Source organism: Lissotriton helveticus, chromosome 12 (assembly GCF_964261635.1).
Source record: "Lissotriton helveticus chromosome 12, aLisHel1.1, whole genome shotgun sequence".
Lineage (NCBI taxonomy): Eukaryota > Metazoa > Chordata > Amphibia > Caudata > Salamandridae > Lissotriton > Lissotriton helveticus.
The window spans coordinates 754,010,250-754,033,348 of NC_136073.1; positions in this window are offsets into that span (position 1 = coordinate 754,010,250).

Here is a 23,099-nt window from a genome sequence, read left to right on the forward strand (position 1 = left end):
AGTCGGGCCGGAAAAGGGTGGCCTGGCATGGTCGCCAGACCGGCAGTGTTGGCGAGCAGGGTCTGCCGGGGTCCCAGAGGGGAGAGCCGTGGGCTGCCAGGGGGGCTGCTCTCGTCGATGGTTCGTGTTCAGGGGGGTTGACGGCGGGTCGACGGAAGCCGATGCCGTCCTGGGCCCGCCATGCGGGAGGGGTAAGACCACGCCACGAGGCCGGGTCCAACACATGTCCCCTCCAGCTGAAGGCGGGGAGAGTCACCCATCTTCCTGGGTATTCTCCTCGTCGAGGCGGAAGAAGCGGGACAGGCCGTCAGCGTTGGCGTGGTCGTTGCCAGGGCGATGCTCCACAGTGAAGTCCATCCCTTGGAGGGAGATGGACCATCGCAGCAGCTTTGGGTTTTCGCCACGCTTCTGCATCAGCCACCGCAGGGGCCGGTGGTCAGTCTGGACCCGGAAGTGGGTGCCGAAGAGGTAGGGCCTGAGTTTCTTGAGGGCCCACACAACGGTGAAGGCCTCTCTCTCAATGGTGCTCCATCGCTGCTCTCTGGCCAGCAGCCGGCGGCTGATGAAGGCCACAGGATGGTCAATCCCCTCTGGGTCAATCTGCGATAGGACCGCCCCAATGCCGTGTTCCGAGGCGTCGGTCTGGACTACGAACTCCCGGCTGTAGTCAGGGGCTTGGAGCACAGGGGCGGTGCACATGGCTGTTTTCAGAGTCTCGAAGGCCACCTGGCATGCGGGTGTCCATTGTACTTTCTGGGGCCGGTTTTTCGAGGTCAGTTCAGTGAGGGGACCCACAATGCTCCCATAGTTCTTCATGAAGCGCCGATAATATCCAGTGAGCCCCAGGAAGGCTCGGACGGCTGTCTGGCTGACCGGGGGCTCCCAGGCCACAATGGTGTCAATCTTGGGTTGGAGGGGAGCCACGTGGCCGCTCCCCACTTGGTGTCCCAGGTAGGTCACGGACCCTTGACCTATTTGGCACTTGCTGGCTTTCACAGTTAGTCCGGCCCGCCGGAGGGCCGTCAGGACCTCCCAGAGGTGCTTCAGATGCTCGGCCCAGTGGAGGCTGTGCACGGCAATGTCGTCTAGATAGGCGGCGCTGAATTCTTCTAGCCCCGCCAGCACTTTGTTCACCAGTCTCTGGAAGATTGCGGGGGCGTTTTTCATGCCGAAGGGCATCACCTTGAATTGGAAGTGGCCATCGGGCGTGGAGAAGGCCGATCGCTCCTGGGCGCCCGGGGTGAGGCCGATCTGCCAGTACCCGGCTGTGAGGTCGAAGGTACTGAGGTACTTGGCGGCTCCCAGACGGTCGATTAGTTCATCGGCCCGGGGGATGGGATGTGCGTCGGTTCTGGTAACAGTATTTAGTCCCCAGTAGTCGACACAAAACCTGAGTTCTGGAGGGGTGCCAGGTGCGGCTGCTTTGGGGACCAGGACAACTGGGCTGGCCCAGGGACTGTCGGAGGGTTCGACCACCCCCAGGGCCAGCATTTTGGCAACTTCTGTCTGGATGCAGGCCCGAACTCGGTCGGGAACTCGGTAGGCCCGGTGTCGCACGGGCTGGCTGTCCCCGGTGTCGACATCGTGGAAACACCACTGGGTAACCCCGGGGGTGAGGAAGAACAGGTCCGTGAATTGCCCCAACAGCTCTTGGCAGTCTCGGCGCTGTGCGGGGGTCAGGTCGGAGGAGAGAGAAATTCCCTCGACGGAGCCGTCTTTCTCCGCGCACCTTAGGAGGTCGGGCAGGGGCTCGGAGTCGTCTTCGGCCCCATCATCGGTAGCTAGCAGCAGGCTCAGTTCTGTGCGGGCGAAATGAGGCTTGAGCCGGTTGGCGTGCAGAACCCGGAGGGGGTTTCGGGGTGACTCCATGTCCACGAGATAGGTGACGGGGCTCTTGCGCTCGATCACTTTGAAGGGGCCCGACCATTTGTCCTGGAGGGCACAAGGTTCGACCGGGGACATGACCCAGACCTGCTGACCCGGCTCGAACTCGATGGATGAAGAGTTCTGGTCATACCAGCGTTTCATGTCCTCCTGACTGGCCTCAAGGTTGGCCTCGGCAAGGGCCCGGAACTTTCGAGTCTGGCTTCGGAGGGTCAGGAGGTATCGGTAGACATCCGGCGGTGCGTATTGGACTGTAGTTTTCCAGCCTTCTTTGACCAGGCTGAGGGGACCTCGGACAGGGTGCCCGTACAAGAGTTCGAAGGGGCTGAACCCCAGGGATTTCTGTGGTACCTCCCGATAGGCGAACAAGAGGCAGGGCAACAGGACGTCCCATTTGCGGCGGAGGGGTTCTTCTAGGCCCTGGATCATCCCCTTGAGGGTTCGGTTAAACTGCTCCACAAGTCCATTCCCTTGGGGGTGATACGGGGTGGTGAACTTATATGTGACCCCGCATTGGTGCCACAGGGACCGCATATACTTCGATATAAAGTTCGTGCCCCGATCGCTCACGACTTCTCGGGGGAACCCCACTCTGGAGAAGATCCCCATCAGTGCTCGGCCCACCACTGGAGCCGTTATGGTTCGGAGGGGGATGGCTTCGGGGTAGCGGGTGGCATGGTCCACCAGGACGAGGATGAAGCGGTGCCCTTGCGAGGTTCGGGGGTCCAGGGGCCCCACGATGTCGATCCCCACTCGCTCGAAGGGAGTGGTCACTACTGGAAAGGGTTGGAGCGGGGCCTTCATCTTCCCCCCGCTCTTTCCGCTGGCTTGACATGTCGGGCAGGTGCGGCAGTGGTTATGCACATCATTGCGCATTTTCGGCCAGTAGAAATGGGTCACCAGGCGGCTGTAAGTTTTGTCCTGTCCCAGGTGCCCGGCGAGGGGCACATCGTGTGCCAGGTTCAAGAGGAAGTCTCTGAATCGTAGGGGGACCACCAACACTCGGCTGGCCCCCAGCTCGGCTATTTTCTGTTCACTGTATAGGAGGCCGTGGTCCCAGTATACCCAGTGGGACCCTGAGGTGTCCCCGGCGGCTTGGGCTGTGGCTTGCTGCCGGGTCCCCTCGAGGGAGGGACAGGCCTTCTGTTCCTGCCGGAATTGTTCTTGGGTGGGACCACCCTCCTGGCGCCATTGGGCTAGCTCAGGTATGTCGCTGAGTTCGGCGCTGCCTTCTCGGTCATGCTCCGATGGCTCGGGCTCGGATTCTTCACTGACTGCGGGCGGTGGTGGCGCGGGCCACTCCGGCTCTTCAGTCGGGGGAGCCTCTGTTGCCGCCGGGGCCCGGGCAGTCATAGATCGTGTCGTAGCGCAGACCCACTCTGGTAGTCCCATCATTCCTAGATGTTCTCTCCGCTCGACTTGGGCCCAGGGGGAGCTCTCGAGGTCGTTTCCGAGGAGGCAGTCCACAGGGGCGTCGTCCCGGACGGTCACCTTGAGGGTGCCCGACACCCCCCCCCCACTCGAAGGGGATTCGGGACATCTGACACAGAGTCTCGGAGTTGTCGGCGGTCTTCGGCCCGGGGCCAGCGGAAAGTCTCAGCTCCTGTTCTGGCCTCCTCCGCCACCACGCTGGCGGGGGTGCCCCTGGCCGTTCCGTCCTGTTTCTCCTATCGGGGTCCGGGGGACCCGGGTGCTCACCCATCGATCAGCCTCGACGGCGAGTTTCCGGGGCTCGGTCAGCTTGCTGTCGAGGAGATGCTGTCTGAGCTCGACAAAACAGTTGTTGGAGAGGTGTTCCCAAACGATGAGGTCGAACAGCTGTTCGTAGGTGGACACCTTGCTGCCCTTGATTCATCCTTCCAGGGCCCGGCTATAAAAGTTCACGTATTCCACCCACGTGGTACCGGGGATCTTTTTGCAGTCTCTGAACCTCTGTCGGTACATCTCGGGGGTGAGGCCATACCGGGTGAGCAGGGCGTCCTTCATGTGGTCATAGGAGGACATCACGTCCTCGGCCAGCTCGAGCAGGGTGTCTCTTCCTTCGCTGACAAATCTCCCCCATAAGCCGGCACCCCAATCTTTTCGCGGGATGCGGTGCGCGGTCATGGCCACTTCATACGCCTTGAACCATTGCTGGATATTGTCATTCTTGTAGTATTCCTTGACGATATCCTTGGGAATGTGGACCTTCGGGTCGGCAGGAGGTGGAGGGTCCCGGGTTATCGCGGCGCCAGCCTCTTCGATCTTGGCCTTGATTTCTAGTTCTTTGAGGCCACGCTCGTGTTCGTATGTGAGCTTTTTTTTTTCCAATTCCCTTTGCCTCCGCCTCTCGTCCAGATCTCCTTCTAATCTTAGTTGCTCAATGGCCATTTTCTTTTCTGCTAATTGAAGTTCTCCATCCAGCCGGAGTCGGGCGAGCTCGAGTTCATGGAGCCGACTCCTCTCTCGCTCCCGGGCGTCTTCAGGGGAGAGGCCCGGTTCTCTGTTGGCGGTTCTTTCTTCCACTGGGGCTATGACCGTACTCAGGGGTACTTCTAGGATAATGTCATCGTTAGTCTGGGGTGGGGTTGCTCCGGTCTCCACCCATGTTTGCAGCGCGTCTTTGAAATCGTCTTTTGTGCTTAGTCCGGTGGTAGCGATACCCAGGGATTTGCAGAATTGTTTGAGTTCTTTATGGGTGTACTCCTCTAATCGTTCCTTCTGGAATTCTGTGGTCGTTCCGGCTTCCTTAGTAGTCATCGTGGTTGTGGGTCTCTGTTAGTAGTGGCGAGTTACTCGCTGTACGATTTGCGCGGGCTCGGATCCCGTCGCTTGCCACCAATGTTAGAAAGGCGATCCCAGGGGAGACAGAAGATGTCTGACTGTCCGCCCCGAGACCCACCTCTCTCTGGAATAGGCCGAGCGCCGTAGGGAGGCCTCCTTGGCGAGGCTCCTCTCCTACAATCGTAACAGCTGAGCAATCACACTACTACAGAGGGACACCACACGAAGGAATATTCACAAGTATCTTTATATAATAAAGCGAAGGCACGTTCTTGGCCGGTTAGCAGGCCGGGATCGAGGGATCCGTAAAGTCTTGGTTTCGGGAGGAAGGGGGTAGCGGGACAGTCTTGGCACCAACTGGTGCGTGGATAGCTCACGGGGTCAGGCCGGGACAGCGTCAGCAGGGCTTTGGTATAGTTCAGCGTGGGTTAGGCCGCGACAGCGTCAGCAGGGCCTCGAAGATGGTTCAGTTCGGTCAGGCCGTGACAGCGTCAGCAGGGCCTCGAAGAGGGTTCAACTTGGTCAGGCAGCGACAGCGTCAGCAGGGCCTCGAAGAGGGTTCAGCTTGGTCAGGCCGCGACAGCGTCAGCAGGGCCTTGAAGATGTTTCAACTTGGTCAGGCCGCGACAGCGTCAGCAGGGCCTCGGAGATGGTTCAGCTTGGTCAGGCCGCGACAGCGTCAGCAGGGCCTTGAAGAGGGTTCAACTTGGTCAGGCCGCGACAGCGTCAGCAGGGCCTCGAAGAGGGTTCAACTTGGTCAGGCAGCGACAGCGTCAGCAGGGCCTCGAAGAGGGTTCAGCTTGGTCAGGCCGCGACAGCGTCAGCAGGGCCTTGAAGATGTTTCAACTTGGTCAGGCCGCGACAGCGTCAGCAGGGCCTCGGAGATGGTTCAGCTTGGTCAGGCCGCGACAGCGTCAGCAGGGCCTTGAAGAGGGTTCAACTTGGTCAGGCCGCGACAGCGTCAGCAGGGCCTCGAAGAGGGTTCAACTTGGTCAGGCAGCGACAGCGTCAGCAGGGCCTCGAAGAGGGTTCAACTTGGTCAGGCCGCGACAGCATCAGCAGGGCCTCGAAGGTTCCAGGGCATGAGTTCGGATCAGGAACAGCTGCGACAAGGGCAGCAGGCTTCGACTCCAAGATACAACTGGAGTCCTACTCCAGGGCTGGCCCAGATATAGGACTGGAGTCCTTTGATGTTCGGACCCTCGGGCCAGGGGGTCAGAGGGGCCGGGATGAAGGTGTCCAGACACCCAGCAGGGGGGTGGAGCCAGCGCCCAGGGAGGCTGGAGGGCGATCGATACCAGGCGTCCGGGGACGGCTGGAGGTCCATCGAAACTCCCCTCCTCCGGGATCCGTCAAGTGGCCACTCTACCACCTGGGAGGATCTTGGTGCCTCGATGTCGGGGCTTCGCTGGGGCCGGGGCCAGGGATGGCTGCGGCCACGTGCTCGGGACGTGATGGGCCCAAGATGGAGTCGGGCCGGAAAAGGGTGGCCTGGCATGGTCGCCAGACCGGCAGTGTTGGCGAGCAGGGTCTGCCGGTGTCCCAGAGGGGAGAGCCGTGGGTTGCCAGGGGGGCTGCTCTCGTCGATGGTTCGTGTTCAGGGGGGTTGACGGTGGGTCGACGGAGGCCGATGCCGTCCTGGGCCCGCCATGCGGGAGGGGTAGGACCACGCCACGAGGCCGGGTCCAACATGGACCGAGCGGAAAACACTTTTTTAAGCCTCAAGCATAAATTATATTTAAGCGGGGATGGATGCTGCCACATGCTGGCACATAATTGTGTGGCAAGGCACTGTCCGGGTCTGTTGGCACTGTTCGCACTCGAGTTTGGGTAGAAGTTCACACGGACCCAGAGATAGCCAAGGCTTTTAAATATTTCTATAGTTACCTATTCGCTAAATGCCCTGCTGGAGACGCTGAAGCCGATCTGCAAGAGATCCCTTTGACATGCCTCCCAGTGTACCTCGTGTCCCAGCTCGATCAACCCATATGTGTCAAAGAGGTAGTCATGGCTATTGCTCACCTCAAACCCTCTTAGGCGCCAGACCTGGATGGCTATACCCCCTTTTCTATAAAACCTTTTGTCAAGACCTAGCTGCCCTACTGACTCGGTTGTTTAATTCTTTCTTAGATTCCGGCTCTCTTACAGACCTGATGATGGGGGCATCCATCTCAGTGATTCTCAAGCCACAGAAAGGCCCCAAGGATTTTGGGGTCTATAGGCCCATCTCTTTGCGCAATACAGACACTAAACTCTTTGCAGGCATTCTGGCGGTGCGACTAAACCCTATCATGTCAGGCCTGATTGACCCCAAACAATCTGGCTTCATCCCGGTACGAAAATGTGGGGATAATACGAAACGCCTTTTTCACCTCACTGACCTTATCCAGCGATCCCGGAGGGAGCTCATCTTCATCTCCATTGATGCAGAAAAGGTGTTTGATCGCGTACACTGGCACTACTTACTTGCCAGTTAGGAGACCGATTTATAGCTTGGATACACTGCCTATATAGTGTTCCCAGGGCATTAGTTCGGGTCAATGGGACTTCATCCTCAATGTTCCCTATTGCACTGGAAGCCCATCAGGCCTACCTCTTTTCTCCGCTCCTTTTTCTGCTTTACACGGAGCCCTTGGCGCAGAGAGTCGGAGATAACCCTTGAGTCACAGGGATTCTCCTCCGGGTCGACACACCTACGATTATCCTATATGCTGATGATATTATCCTGTCAATGACAAACCCGTTGACCTCGCTTATGTCCCTGCTGGAGGAATTGAGAGCGTTTAGCGAAGTGTCAGGGTTCAAATTCAACGTTCAAAAATCCAAGATATTGAATCTTTCAGTTGCTCAGCCCCTAGTAGCTACACTACAAGTGCAGTTTCCCTTTGTGTGGGAAGCGGAGACTATACCATACCTCAGCATCTCACTGGCCTCCATGCCAGCAAGGACACTGGCAGCCAACTATGGCCCCCTCCGTGCTCAGACCAACTAGACGCTCTGCCTGGAGCCACTCGTGGCTGTCATGGTCCGGCCACTTTGCGGCAGTTCAACTGACAATACTCTCACACATCCTTTTCATATTTCAGACCATACCACTGACTCCATCACCAACGATCCTCCGTAACCTACAAGTCACCATTGACCAGTTCATCTTGGATGGCAAGAAACCGCATCTTCACCAACAACAGCTTATCCGCCCCAAAATGGAGGGAGGCCTAGCAATCCCCCTGATTCCGCGATACTTCCAGGCTGCACAACTACACTTTGTTGTGGAGTGGAACTGACCGCTCTTGGAAAAGCACTGGTCTTTTAAGTATCAGGCGATTGCTGGAGCTAATATCTGGAGTGAGATCTGGCTGTCACGTAAGCATAGGGCTTAGGGGTCTATACTGGTCTCCAGTGACGGCACGGCCATGAAAATCTGGGACGCAATGGCACATAAATGCAAACTAACAACATTCCACTCTCCTATTATGCTGATTCTTGTCAGCCCTGACTCCCCCCTCCCCCCCCGGAAAGAAGATCAGAGGATTTCCAGTGCTGGCGAGAGCAGGGATGCAAACGTGTGGGCTCGCTATTCGAGCCTCAGTGGGTCATTCCTTTCAAATAACCACAACAGAACCATGCACTGAAAGAGACTGGCCTGTTTCACAACGTGCAGGTGAGGCACTGGGTGACCTACCAGAGTTATGAACCTTGATCATTTTGCCGCCTAACTCACTTAGAGAATTTGGCTAATATGCAAAGAAGGAGACAAACATCTTTTTTCTAATATCTATGCTCTCCTCTCCGACGAGGCCAACGCCTCCAAGACCAAGGGCCAACTCCACTGGGAGGATGAATTAGGGCGCCCCCTTTCTACCAAAGAATGGCAGGATATATACTATAAGGTACACCACATGATATGTCTGGCACAGCTGCAGCATATAAAAGCGCCTCCTATTGGTACTTAACCCCTGCAAGACTTCATGGATGGAGCAGGGGGCACACTGAAAAGCATTGGAGGAGCTGTGGTCAAACTGGCTCTCTCCTCCACCTGCTGTGGCACTGTCCAGAGCTGACCAGGTATTAGGATAGGGTCCTGACCGACATCAACCGAGCATTTGACATGACTATTCCCTGCTTCCCTGCATACAGGATACTGGGCTTACCCTGACTTTTCCTTTGCGATCGATTAGAGGCAGACAATGGCGCTGTCTTTGAATGCTGTCTGACAAGTATTCCTTGCGCAAAGGGGCACGGAGGGGATCCCAGACCATGTGTCATGGCTTCATAGATTGTGGGTCTCGCTGGCAATGGGACGCATGGTAATGATGGTGGACAACAGGGCTGTCAAATACCGAGAGCTGTGGGCCCCGTTCATTAACATCCTGTCAGCAGAGTTTCGGTAAGAGACCTGCCCAAAATATTTGCAAATCTTGCAATTACTCCCTGGGGATGCCACGAGGGGTCCTAGACTGTCTTCTGAGAGGCCTACTGTTCCGGAGTCTCATTTACCTCACCTTCCAGGGAATTGTGACAATGAAGCTTAGGTGTGGAGGAGTCTGGGAGTGAGGCGGGGTGGGAGGTTGAATGGGTTTTGTTCCTGGTTTTTCTTTCTTTGAGTTCTTTCCTTTCTTCTCCCCCTTTTTCAGTTCTCCTTAAATAATTAAGTTTAAAATCCACATGACGCTGCCGGCCTCCGGGTTGCAGGCGCAGAGTTGTGTATCACTATCTACATTTGTGCACGCTGCCGGCCCATGGTTGTAGGCAGAAAGCTATGATGATGCTCAGCGGACCTCAGTAAAAAAGAATTGTTCCATTTATAGCTGTCTGGACCTTGAATTAAAATTCACATGTGGTTACCAATATAGTCATTGTAAAATTGGTGAACTTCTATAGGTTTTTTAAAATTTATGTTTATAATTAAGTAATTCACATTATGCCTTTGCTTAGTTTTGGGAAATCCATACAAATGTTTTTTACCCTGACCTGCTTCCCTTTAGGCATTGCTAAGCGAACAAACCCTATCCGTCATTTAGTCAAAAACATTGGTCTCAAAATGTAATTGGTCATGATCTATAGGCAACAAGCTTTTTGTAGAATTAATTAAGACAAAAGAGTCTGCAGGCTCCCTATCAACAGTAATTTAATTTTGAGAGATAAAATGTTTTTTTCTTTATAAACTATTAAAATAGCCTATGAGCTTGAGATGACTCAGTATTGTGCTTTTTATTAATTTACTATGTAAGACTTAGGAGATAGGTTCTTAAAATAGAATGGCTTAATTGGCCTCATAATGTCCACATAATTCACATGTTATCAATGTTTATATTGTCAATTTTGTATTACAAACAATATGGTTAACATATTTGAATACTATTTATTCAACTGACAAATGCTATATTGTGTACTTAATGTTTTTTTTGCTCATTGTTTTTCTTTACTGTTTTCTTCTATCTTCTTGGAATGCTCTCTTTCACCCCTGAAATTTCGCTTTTATACTTTCTTCTTGTCTTCTACAATGCCTAGTGTTCGATTGTCTTTAAATTCAAATAAATGTTATAAACTTGACATTTAAATTTTTTATTAGCCCTGAAGACGTGTTGGACTGTTGTTGCTAGATTTCGCTTCCTCTTGTTTTTTCAATTTTGGATGCACTTCTTATATTTATCACCCATGAAACTGATCATAAAACATAGTTAGAAAATCGTAAAACATTTAGTGGAGTAACAGCTGATTCATAATAAACGTCTGAACAATTTCAGACCTGATTCAAGACTTACTAGGCTATTTGGAACCCCCTACAAACTTTGAATTTGAGCAGCATTAAATTAGAGGCACTATAGCTCGAGTTTATGTTGATGGTCCATTATAGGAGCTATCCTTTACCTTTTGTCTTTTATTACACGATAATACCCTAGTCTGTTGGAGACTGCTACTGACCTCTATTGACATCAGTCTCAATTAAGAAATACGTGGGGCAAATAAGAATCCTTTTATACCGCCCTCCTACAACTATGATACGTGCTCCACCTCTGCGCCCCAGAGGGATGTACCGCAGAAGCTAATCATCGTACTGTGTACTCTGTTCATACAACACTATTCCTGCCTGACCCACGAAGGAGTTAATACACAAAGATCAAAGAACTGAGGGACATACCTCTAATAATTGTGGTGGTTTAAGAAAGCAGGAATTTCTTCCAACATTTCTCAAACTCGCAGCTCCCACTGTGTACCCTAATCTACCAACAAGTCCAACATGGAGAGAGTGAGCACCAAGAGGTATTCATGAGGATCCAGGCGTGCCAGGGACCTCTATTTACAAAGTCCTCATCCCACTAGAGACAGTAGAAATGGGAGGATGTGGGAAATGCCAGCCCTCTTAGGTCTCCCAGGTGTGGGTGAGTCTAACTTGCATTGGCAACATTTCCCTAAGGCTTTCTGTCTCTGGAGGGGAATTCACCTAATGAAGTAATGGCAAGGATAAGGGACCTAGAGGCAATTATCTTTAGGGCATGGCATTGGAGGATGAGTTGTTAAAGTTGGGCCATTCAATATCAGCAGTGAAGGATGCTGTGGTTCATCTTTTATTGAATTTGATTGCAAGAGGGCAGTCAGTGTGGAATTTCTTATAGTAGTCTTTTGCGTTTGTCATGGGTGAGTAGCTAGGTATGGCTATTCTAGCTAAATCCTACCGTTGTCTTGAAATTGTGTATCTTACATGTAATTTCACTGAATGTTACTATGTTCATTACAGCATTTATTATGCTTCCTCAATATCTTACCTCCTTTATACTTCGCTTCTTTGGTACCTCTGGCCAGCCTAGGATGTGCAGACTCACATTGACCTTCTGCAGATGGTGTGACCTTTGAATGTTGATCTTCATTCCCAGTATTGTTCAGGAAGGGTTTTTGGAGAGGGGTTCACAATCCTTACGATGTCTCTTTAACTCTTCTTAAACATCTCTTTAAAGAATTTAGGGCCATGTGCAACTGAATATTCTTGGCTAACCCAACTCTCTAGCAAGCCAGTATTCTCTCCTCTTGCGAGCGTAGCACCAACATTTTGTGGTTGTTTTTAAATTACATGGGTGCAGATGTCCGCTTCTCCCAACAATATCCCCCACTCTGCCATTGGCCACTGAATGGCTTCTCCCCTCATCAGTACAATGCTGCTGAATATTCTTTATGGGTTATGTAGTATTAGGGTTTTTGTGCCACACAGTGTACTATTGAAGCGGCATCGTATCACTTTCTGTGGTCTAGATTCACTTTCCAAATGGTTCAGAGGTTTTCATATTAGGACTGAGTCTGATTCGGCTTGTGAAGATCCGTTGCCTGGTGTGTGAATGGTATGTTCCTAGGGTAGGTGAATTTTCCACTTCAGTGCATTGTGAGTGAATGTACTTTGTATTTAGCGAGTGGAACAGGAATTACACACCACATACAAATGCATCTTGTTAGGTGAAAGGCATTTCTATTTCCCAGCAAAAGTATACTTCCATTAGACAAAACGTGGAAGCGTTGTGTAATGTATTAGGCACTCGAGGACATATTTTACATATATGTTTAGAATGCTCTCTTAGTATGGTTTTTTTGTGTGATAATGCATTGAATCCATGTGAAGAGTGCTGTTGTATGTACAATGATAAGTATATGGTAACATGTGCTTTTTTGGGTGTGTGTGTGTAGTTTTCTAACTAAATTGTCCTTTTGAGAGTTTCTCTCTGTTGTCTGCGCCTGGAATTGTTCTCCAAAGGTGGGAGTAAAGCTTTAACCCAACCAAGCAAGTACAGTGCTAAGCATTAGCATGCACTTCAGAGGATGAGCCTGCAAAGCAGATGAGCAGGTGAGAATCTAAGTTGAATGGCAAAGTATTCTGTCTGGTTCCTCACAAAAGAGGTCGATCCATTCCAATTGTCCAGGAGACGAAGGTGTGTATATATTTTCCTGTCTAAAAGCATTGAGAGCTTAATTGAAAGTCACAGTATCAGATAGAAGTGCTTCAAAATATTAGTTGCCTGTCTCCACGGTCAGAAACGTCCTGCACTGTGCCTACTTTGGTGAGTAAAAAGGTAGTTGGCTGGCCTTCATGGCTTCTGGCTCTCTGGAGATCTAAGAGCCAAAAAATCATTTGTATCCATTTTCCTCTGTTGCCTACTACAAAGTTTCCACACACCTCCGCTTCAACTGGAAGGCAATGGAGCAGAACGGCAAGCAAGTTACTTGGTCCTGCAACCTACCGGTTACAAGTGGCTGTCTGCAGGGTGACTATTAGCTTCTGCTGAAATGTGTTCAAATATATCTTCTGGTTCAATTCATCCACTAAAATAAGCTACTATGTCTTCTTATTATAAGCTCACATAGAGCCATGACTCCAATGGGCTAGGTGTAGTATGTTTTTTGATTTGATCTTTATAATGAGCTGGTGTTCACACATGTTTTCTGTTTCTAGATGTCTAACAAAATAGTTTATCCATTTTTCCCTGGACGTCTATGGCATTTGGCCTTTCAACAAAGTCTTCTTATCATTTATGTCTTTGATTGCTTCATACAACCCTTGTGTCGGTAGTTTCTGTGCTCAGTAAATAGTAGTTGTTAATATCACCAACTTTACAGTCCTGAATTTACTTACCTCAAAAGGATTCAAGGCACATTCTATCAAAGGGGATTCAGACTTATGTTATCCAGAACACCAAATTTGTCAGTGTTGGCATTTGGTTCACTGAGCAATCATGTCTAATACAATTCAGTATTCCTGTGTGTCGTGGATCTGGTTTTCTACGTAAGTTAGTGATCTACTTTCTGGTGGTAAACAATTGAGATTTCCTGTTTCCTATCCCTTTGGTCCAGGAATTCAATAACTTCGTCTTTTTCTGGTTTCCATTATGTATTAAAACTTGCGTTCCAGTATGTCTGCTGGTTGTAGGTTCAATTGAGCAGATGTTTTGGTATGTTACCTCATTCTACACTATTTTGTGCTCTAATATTTGGTAGGCTCCAAGACTTCTATGGGATTTGGTGATCTAGTGCATTTTCCTTTTCTAAGCTCCTGTTTTAATTTCTTCTGCTTCTCTGCCCCCGTCTATTGTGTTTTTAGATAAACCTTACTATATCATGCCCCATAGAAATCTTCTTTTGTGGTATCTTTTCTAGTCCTGATGTATGTCCGTAATCCAGTATTACACCTGTTCATAGACTTGTGAGCAGTTTAATATCATGCTATGCCTTCCGTTTTCTTGACTTGGGTGGAGGCTGGTGATTCAAGATGTCTTTTGATTCTGCAGTCCTACATGACTTGTAGGCTGATTGAGAGTTTGGAGGGCAGAGGGTTGTGGAGGACATTGCCCTCACCATCCTCAATCTACAGTTATCTGGTAGCCCCACAGATAACTCTTAACATTGTCAGGGACCACCATCACAGCAGTTCCTATCGATGATATAAAAATTTGACCGATGGCTCTGTCAAACATGACATGCACCTGTCAAACCTTTACAATGTTTTCCATTTTTCAAAAGAAATTCCCAAAGTGGGAGTTAGTTTTAGAAAAATTAAAAGCTAATGACGCCCACACCATGGCGCTTTTCTTCCATGGTAGGGAGGTTTTTCTTTCTTCCAGTCCTTACGGACAGCAGAAAAAAGCCATTTGATTGTCCAATCTAAGTTGGATGGGTGTCCTCCATCAGGCCATTGGAGGAGTCGGTGATGGAGCAGAAGTAGACTTCATTGTCAACATATTTAAGGTGTTCCCACCTCTAAATTTGGCAGACTGACCTTAAGTTTGACAGACGGGGGCACTCCATCACCATTGTGATGGAGTACCCTATCCGCCAAATGGTAACTCAGCCACTTGAAAACAACAAAACAAAACAGATGCCAATACTGAGCACAATTCCTTAACTTATTTGATCTCTAGACCCAAAGAAACTAAAACATATAGGTCCACACTATTCATAGTGTAGGATCCTACGGGAGCGAACGTCACACGCGGAAATCGGAGACGTGGACGGATGCAGTTTGTAAAATGCTTCTGATTGAGTGAATCGGAGAAGATAAAAAGCAATTTGGAGATTGTAAGGGGTCCTGGACACCCAAGACCTCAAAAGATCAAGACACGTAAAGTGGAAAATACAAGGGGTCCCGATCATTCACGCCTTGCTCAGGCATGCCCGGACCTGGGTCCACCTACCCATGCTAGAGGGGACAGGCACTAGACAACTCACTACACTCAGCAATTCTTCCAGCAGATTTGGTCTGCCATCTGATTAAGAACTACATGGTCCTGATGAGAATCCTTTAATCTGTCGGGTTCGAAATGCGTCAACCTCCTTCTGTTTTTGTGTTGTCTAAACCAACCAGTTGTGTATATATTGTTCAGTAGGTGCACTGGAAATTGGCGCTTTATTAAGTAAAACTGCGGTTGTCTTGATTTAGTCGTGCACTTTAGTGAGACCTTTTAGGAATCATTTGGATGTTTGTCTTTGGTTGTGTAAGTGGATTCCCCCGGGTCTGTGGCCACTAAAACGTTTTAGTACTGTGAAATTGGGCCCGGCCTGTTGTGGTGGATGTATGGTGTGAATGTTGTGTTCAAATGATTGTGGATTTTGAGTGTTGGTATGAGTGAAGATTTGCATTGAGTGTGTTTTTGTGTCTCTTTGATTTTTTGAGTAGCATTGAGTTTGTGGGTTGTTTATATTTGTATTGTATATATTCATGATGTACATATAGAAATTGTGGGTAGAAAGCAAATATAAAAAAAGCATATTTGCCAAAATAAAAATGAGTTATGGCACTATGAATAGTGTGGACCTATATGTTTAGTTTCTTTGGGTCTAGAGATCAAATAAGTTAAGGAATTGTGCTCAGTATTGGCATCTGTTTTGTTTTGTTGTTATATTGACTCAGCCTTACTGAGTCGAGTCAAGGCCCTGTGGTGTTCCTTGAACTCAGCCACTTGGTCTCCTAGTAGGCCTGTGGGCTACTATGGAATTTAAAGTTCTAGACTCCTGTAGAATCTCATTTTTCTCTTTTTCTGTGGTACTCAACTCTTTTGGGGCTTAGTATCACAGTACCTTCTCCTAAAAACAAGATGATCTTGTATGCTTTTTTTTTTTTGTTTCGTTTATATAGCCTGAACAAGACCCGAAGATATTGGGTATCAGAGCGCTTTACATAGCACCAGTTTCGCGTTACACAAGGACACATTAATTTTTTTCTTTAGGCACGGGGAGATTAAGTGATTTGCCCAGAATCACAGGATGTTGAACGTTGTTGCCGAGGCTCCAACCTGGTTCCCCAGCTTCGACGTTGATGGCTCTCGCTGTAAGGCTACATCTTCTCCCCGGTTTAGGCCAGTTAAATGGAATTATGTAGCTATCTGTGTCCAGATTATCAGCAGAGTTGACTAAATTATGGTGCAAGAAATGTAAAATTACGTGACATAATGTTGGATACTCTGTGACAGTATATGTTGACTATTTAGTCATTTTAACACACACTAATATTGTCTGAGCAAAAGTTTGACCTTAATAAAACAAATTTAACACCGCATTCTGCAAGCAGGAACCATGATGAGATGAATTAGCCATTACGAAAGGTCTGCATTTTAAAAAAGTACTAATATGTGACACCTCTTTAGTAATTTATGACACACTTGTTCCAGATTTTTTGTTGACATCTAGAAATATCATAAAGACAGTGAATTATGTGACACAATGATCTGTAAAGCTGAGAAGCCAAAGACTCTAATAAATCAATGACCCTGGTTATGATGGCCAAGAATCTTGGGGGCCGATTCATGAAGCGAAGTATGTGTGCGCATATGGCATAAAAAGATGGATTTTTACAAGTTGAAAGCAACTTTTTGACTTCACATTAGTGGGTTTGTATTATGAAAGGATTTCTTCAAAGATTTTCATGTTCACAGCTCTAGGTATTCCAGGGCTAGAATGTGCTGTTACTTTGTAAACTGCCCCTTTATACCTATAGGAAAAGTCAATAATTTACTAGTCCCAGAGGGTGTCTTTCTTTACATACTGTACACTTTCACAGAGGTATGGTGAGGGTGCAGAAAAAGTGATGTATCTATAGTGAAAATATCTTCCCTTGGAGGAAAAAGAAAAAAAAGAATAGTAAGTGCATTGCCCACTCCAAGCAAATTCTCACGTTTATTTGCTCATGTAAAATTAAAATACACATTGGGTTTCGCAGAGTAAGTTTGAAACCTGTGACAGTGGTGGGTGTTTTAAGCTTCTTCTGGAAACTTCGGTGAATTACGAAAAGTCGTAATACTCCCTCAATGCGCGGTCTTTGATGAGCTGTTCAGATTTACAGCTTTCTATAAGAAGTTAGCCTTTACTGGTTAACTTTTCTTACAGGCTTGGGGCAACAGTGGGTACTACATCCTCAAATAACTGAGTAGTATACTCTAATTCAACTTTATGCATGTATGTCTCTAGATTTGAAATTTCAAATAAACGATAAATATTATGACACTTGAATCTAGATGACCGTGGACCATGCAATGTTTGCTGTCTACAGTTTTCTCTGCACTCCGTTGGAACTTTCATTTACAGTATGTTTTCAAGTTTTAGACTACTAGGGAAATTAATTATTGTCATTGATTGGAGATTTCCTCGGAAATCGTGATGACATTGTGTGATATTGTTATCACGATTTAAGGATCCAAGGGACAGCGATGGGGAGAAGGTGAGTGCCATCTGTGACCATGCCAATGTGCAGCTGAAATCAAGATCTTGAAATCGTTAGAACATGTTCTAAAATCAAGTTGATGACCTCAACAAAATTCAGGTAGAGATGGTGGCAAAAGTTAGTCTGAAATTGGATAAGATGGATGACAAGTTTTCACAATTTTTGGTGACAATGGGTGAGTTAGAACAATAGGTTTCAGACACTGATGATATACTGTTGAGAGATGACGACCAATCTGCACAATTAGAGCAGGCAGGGCCACAGGTACGATTTAAGCATGCGAAGATGGAAAACTGTTCATGTAGATCAACTGTTGGATTTACCGGGATACAGAACAACAAAGAATTAGGGTAGGTCATTTAAATGAAAATAAAAAAAGAGCAATGATTTTGTGATTCCCATTTATGACAAGGACTTTACTATCATGCAAGCCCCGTTGCCATCCCAAATTCATGTAAAATAGCCAACAACGATGTTGGTGAACCTTTCAGATTATTGATCAGAATCAAAGAGCAAATTCAAACTAAAGCAATTACCAGCAAATGATCTCAAATATTTGATGAATTTGAGTTGTATAGTTTTTTTCAGATACATCCATTGAAATTGTTTGCAGACGCACTGCGTTTATCAAAATGTCAGCTCAGTTACGCTTAGGCTAGACTTAAGGTGTTGTTTAAAGGTCAAATTGCTATATTTCAAATGTTGAAATTGCTCAGTGGTTTCTGGATAAGAGTGCTACAAATAACAGTATTTAATATTCTTGTGATCAAGTGTAGGGGTAAAGAATAATGGGGTGTGTAACTCATATGGAGCCAGAGGCGTTGCATTGGATCCAGTAGCATGGTACCAAGGGAAAGGACAGAGGTCAAGGGGATGAGCTGTGTGTGACCTCAGGGGTCAGTGAAGTGAAGAGGCTGTTGGATTGTCACAGTGCATTGGGAGGAGGTAGTCACTGTAGGGAGTGAGAGGACGAGGGGTCACAGTAAGGTGAACAGATACCATCATTATTCTCTAATTCTACAGCAAGACAAATTTTGAAAATGTAAGATGTCAAGATGATTAAATGTTTGGGAACAACATACTTTCTATGCATTGATAAATGCTGGGCACAGAGGTGTCGCTATATTTTTGGGAAATGGAATGGACGTTAACATCTATAACTACAATCCTGATAAGGCAGGTCAGTAGGTAGGGGCTAATTGTTCTATAGGTGGTAAAAGTTAATATCTATGCTCCATTAGAAGATAACCCTTCCCGTCTGGTAGAACTGTTTCTAGCCTAATGCCATTACGTGATGGAATTATTTTAGGAGGTGACTTCAACTGCATTCAAAATCCATCTTTTCTGAATCTAAACTAAAAGCAAAATAAGATACTGGATGCAGAAACATTCATCAAGTATTTGGTTGATTTAAACTTACAAGCTCTATGAAGAATGACATTTCTGAGGAGGGTGGACCATACCAGCCTCTTATTAAGGCATAACTAAGCAGCTAGATTTCATTTATTTTCATTTCAAAGACTCTAGTTTGTAAGCCAAAAAATTTTACGCAAATGACTTCTCAGATCATCATCATTTGAGTTTAAGCCGGGCACGGCCCATAAAAGACATCAAATAAATACAAAAAATAATATTTCATATATAGGAAATATAAAAAATTTACAAATATCAGTCTTGTACATAACCAGGAATGCAGAAACATTTAGCAAGGAGAAGAAAATTAAAAAACATGAATGCGGCAACAATAACATACAAAATCGGTTGTGAACCACGTTCATCGGGACATCTAAAAGAATTCACAAGTTTGTACATTATCCTCCAGGATCCTATGGGAAGATCTAAGGAAGTGCAAACAACAAATACAATTAAAACGTAACTTCCGCCTTTTTCCTATATAACTAAACAGCATGGAGGTATCAACTAGCCCCAAAGACAATAACCTGACTTGTATCTGTGCCTAACATCCAGTAGACCTCTTTGCAATGTGTCACCCCTATGTGAAGGCAGAGGGGTTTAAGCCCAGTCTGCAATGGCCTTGTTGGACTCGGCCTCGTGGCGTGGTCCTACCCCTCCCGCATGGCGGGCCTGGGACGACATCGGCCCTCCGTCGACCTGCTGTCGACCCCCCTGAACACGAACCCTTGACGAGAGCAGCCCCCCTGGCAACCCACTGGGACCCCGGCGGACCCTGCTCGCCAACACCGCCGGTCTGGCGACCATGCCAGGCCACCATTTCCGGCCCGACTCCATCTTGGGCCCATCACGTCCCGAGCAGATGGCCGCAGCCATCCCTGGCCCCGGCCTCAGTGAAGCCCCGACATCGAGGCACCAAGATCCTCCCAGGTGGTAGAGTGGCCACTTGGCGGAGCCCGGAAGAGGGGAGTTTCGAGGGGCCCCCAGCCGTCCCTGGACGCCTGGTATCGATCGCCCTTCAGCCTCCCTGGGCGCTGGCTCCACCCCCCTGCTGGGTGTCTGGACACCTTCATCCCGGCCCCTATGAACCCCAGGCGCGAGGGTCCGGACATCAAAGGACTCCAGTCCTATATCTGGGCCAGCCCTGGATTAGGACTCCAGTTGTATCTAGGAGTCGAAGCCCTGCTGACCTTGTCGCGGCTGATCCTGATCCGAACTCTTGCCCCTGGAACCTTCGAGGCCCTGCTGACGCTGTCGCGGCCTGACCAAGCTGAACCACCTTCGAGGCCCTGCTGACGCTGTCGCGGCCTGACCAAGTTGAACCACCTTCGAGGCCCTGCTGACGCTGTCGCGGCCTGACCAAGTTGAACCACCTTCGAGGCCCTGCTGACGCTGTCGCGGCCTGACCAAGCTGAACCACCTTCGAGGCCCTGCTGACGCTGTCGCGGCCTGACCAAGCTGACCCACCTTCGAGGCCCTGCTGACGCTGTCGCGGCCTGACTAAGCTGAACCACCTTCGAGGCCCTGCTGACGCTGTCGCGGCCTGACCGAGCTGAACCATCTTCGAGGCCCTGCTGACGCTGTCGCGGCCTGACCCCTTGAACTATCCACGCACCAGTTGGTGCCAAGACTGTCCCGCTACCCCCTATCCCCGAAACCAAGACTTTACGGATCCCTCGATCCTTGCCGGCTAACCTGCAAAGGACTTGCCTTAATTGCTTATATAAAGATTCTTGTGAATATTCCTCCTGTGTGGTGTCCATCTGTAAGTAGTGTGATTGCTCAGCTGTCACGATTGTAGGAGAGGAGCCTCGCCAAGGAGGCCTTCCTACGGCGCTCGGCCTATTCCATACGGAGAGGTGGGTCTCGGGGCGGACAGTCAGACACCTTCTGTCTCCCCTGGGGTCGCCTTTCCAACAGGCCTGTAATACTTAGGGGGGGAAAAGCAGATATTCAATATTTCCATTGGAATAGTTTCAGAATCAGCATGCCGCAGTCAGTGATGGATGGGATTTCCAATTGCATATAAATTTATTTAAGAACAATGTTTTTCTTTGATAGTCAAACCCCTGACATTAGCGATTCCCCCAAACTTATGGCCAATAAAGTGCTGTGGCCTGAGCTTTTACTCTATATATCTCCACTGCTGGGGAGATAGATTTAGGACTCGATGCTTTGAGTGTTTTAATGATAGCTGAAGCTGGATGTGCTAACAGTTCACTCTTTTCTATTTGAGAAGTGCAGGTATTGCGCTTATCAATTCTAATCCCTAAATAGTCAATTTTGTCTACAATTTGTAGTAGTTCACCTTTCATTGTACAACTGACTCCGTAGGCTCGATGTGGGTTCAAAATCCTAATTTTGGTTTTGGAGGCATTAACCTCTAAGTGTATAAAAGGCTGTTGGGAATGAATTCCCAGTGCCTAGAGGGTTGAGAGGATCCTAGGTTGGAGTATTACCTCCATGTCAAAGTATTAGACCACAAAAAATACTCCAATAGGCCAGCGTGTGGTTAGAGAAAAGAGTACCTAACTATGAAAAGGAAAGTATCTTGTGTGGGGATATATGCCTATCTCCACTGTACGGTGAGAAAGGAAACAATTCCTTTTTGTTTAGTTACCCTCACACACCCTAGTGGTGTCATCGTCGGGTCACCCCGACGCCTACAAGTCAGGGTGGGCTCAACCACAGTGTTGGGAGCCCTTGTGATAAATGAAGACCAGGGGGATTAAAGATAAAAAAAAACTCAGACCCCCGGTTTCCCCTTATTCTTGGGTCTGTCAAGGTTGTTAAAATTATTACAAGTCGGGTCAATGGGAGTGTTCTGGACCTATGACCCTATTGCCAACATGTTTCAGTCCTGAGTCGGCTGTAAAGGTCCTGGACTTTCTTCAGGGCAAGGGACATCCACACTGGGAAAACAGAGAGAGGGGAGTCCCTATCCTATCAGTTAAATAAGGGCAGAGTAGCTGCTCCTTATGTGAATGCTTGACAAAGTCAGGTATAGCACTCTAATGATCAACAAACTTAATTCATGTAATCCGTAGTTCTATTATGGTCGTTGGTGCATAGGTCGGTGCCCTACTGAGCGATTAGGGTATGTATACAAAGTTTGACATGAGTGCCCTGTGGCCACAGGACACACTCCTTCCTTGCACTCCGAAAGAATTCATGAAGATATTAAGGAACATAATTGACAACGCATTCAGTATCGGAACCATTGGTCAGAAAGAAAAGGAATATCTCATCAATGAAAATCCGACGATTCCTTACATATATATGACCCCGAAAGTGCACAAAGATATGCATCATCCACCTTTAAGACCCATAGTATCAACTATCGGATCAATACACGAACCCATTGGAAAGTATATTGATAAACACTTACAAAACATCGTCCAAAACACTAGTACCTATTTGAAGGACACTACACATTTTTTGAATATTTTGGAAGAACATAAAGATGATTTCACCAAAGATATGATCATGGCAAGCATAGACGTGAAGTCTTTATATACTTCAATCCCTCACAACCAAGGAATAACAGCAGTGGAGAGCTTGCTAGTACAGGAAGAGAAAACAGAAGATCTAAAAATATTCATAATGGAGTTGTTACATTTCACGCTGTTTCACAGTTACTTTAAATGGGAAGAAAAATTCTATATTCAAGCCTCTGGAACATCTATGGGCAATTGTGCCGCACCAACGTATGCGAATATTTTCATGTACAAATTCGAAGAACAGCATATACTAAAGAATGAAGTATGGAAGAAGAACACAATCGTATACAAGAGATACATCGACGATATCTTCGTTCTCTGGAAAGGTACCGAAATGACACTGAAGGATGCAATAAATGAATTGAATACTATAGAATCGAGAATACAGTTCACAAGCATCATGAGTAACAAAGAATTAGCATTCTTGGACGTTCTATTGACCAATACAGAAGGAGAAATTAAAACGAGTGTATATACCAAAAACACAGACAGAAATAATTTGCTACATTATAATAGCTTCCACCAACCTTCATTAAAACATCATTTACCCTTCTCACAAATTTTGAGAGTAAAACGGATAGCGTCTACAAACGAATTATACCAACAACACAAACAACAGACATTAAAAAAGTTTAAAGAGAGGGGATATCCTGATCCCATTCTGGAATCCGCAGCCAACAGAGCAGACAAATTACAACGTCAACATCTACTAAGAACAGTAGTTAAACCAGATGAGCAAAGATGTGTATTTGTGTCAAAATTTTCCACGAAAAGTACGAAAATAAAAAAGATCATTCGTAGCCATTGGCCGTTACTATCACTAGAAGATGACTTCAAAGGAATTT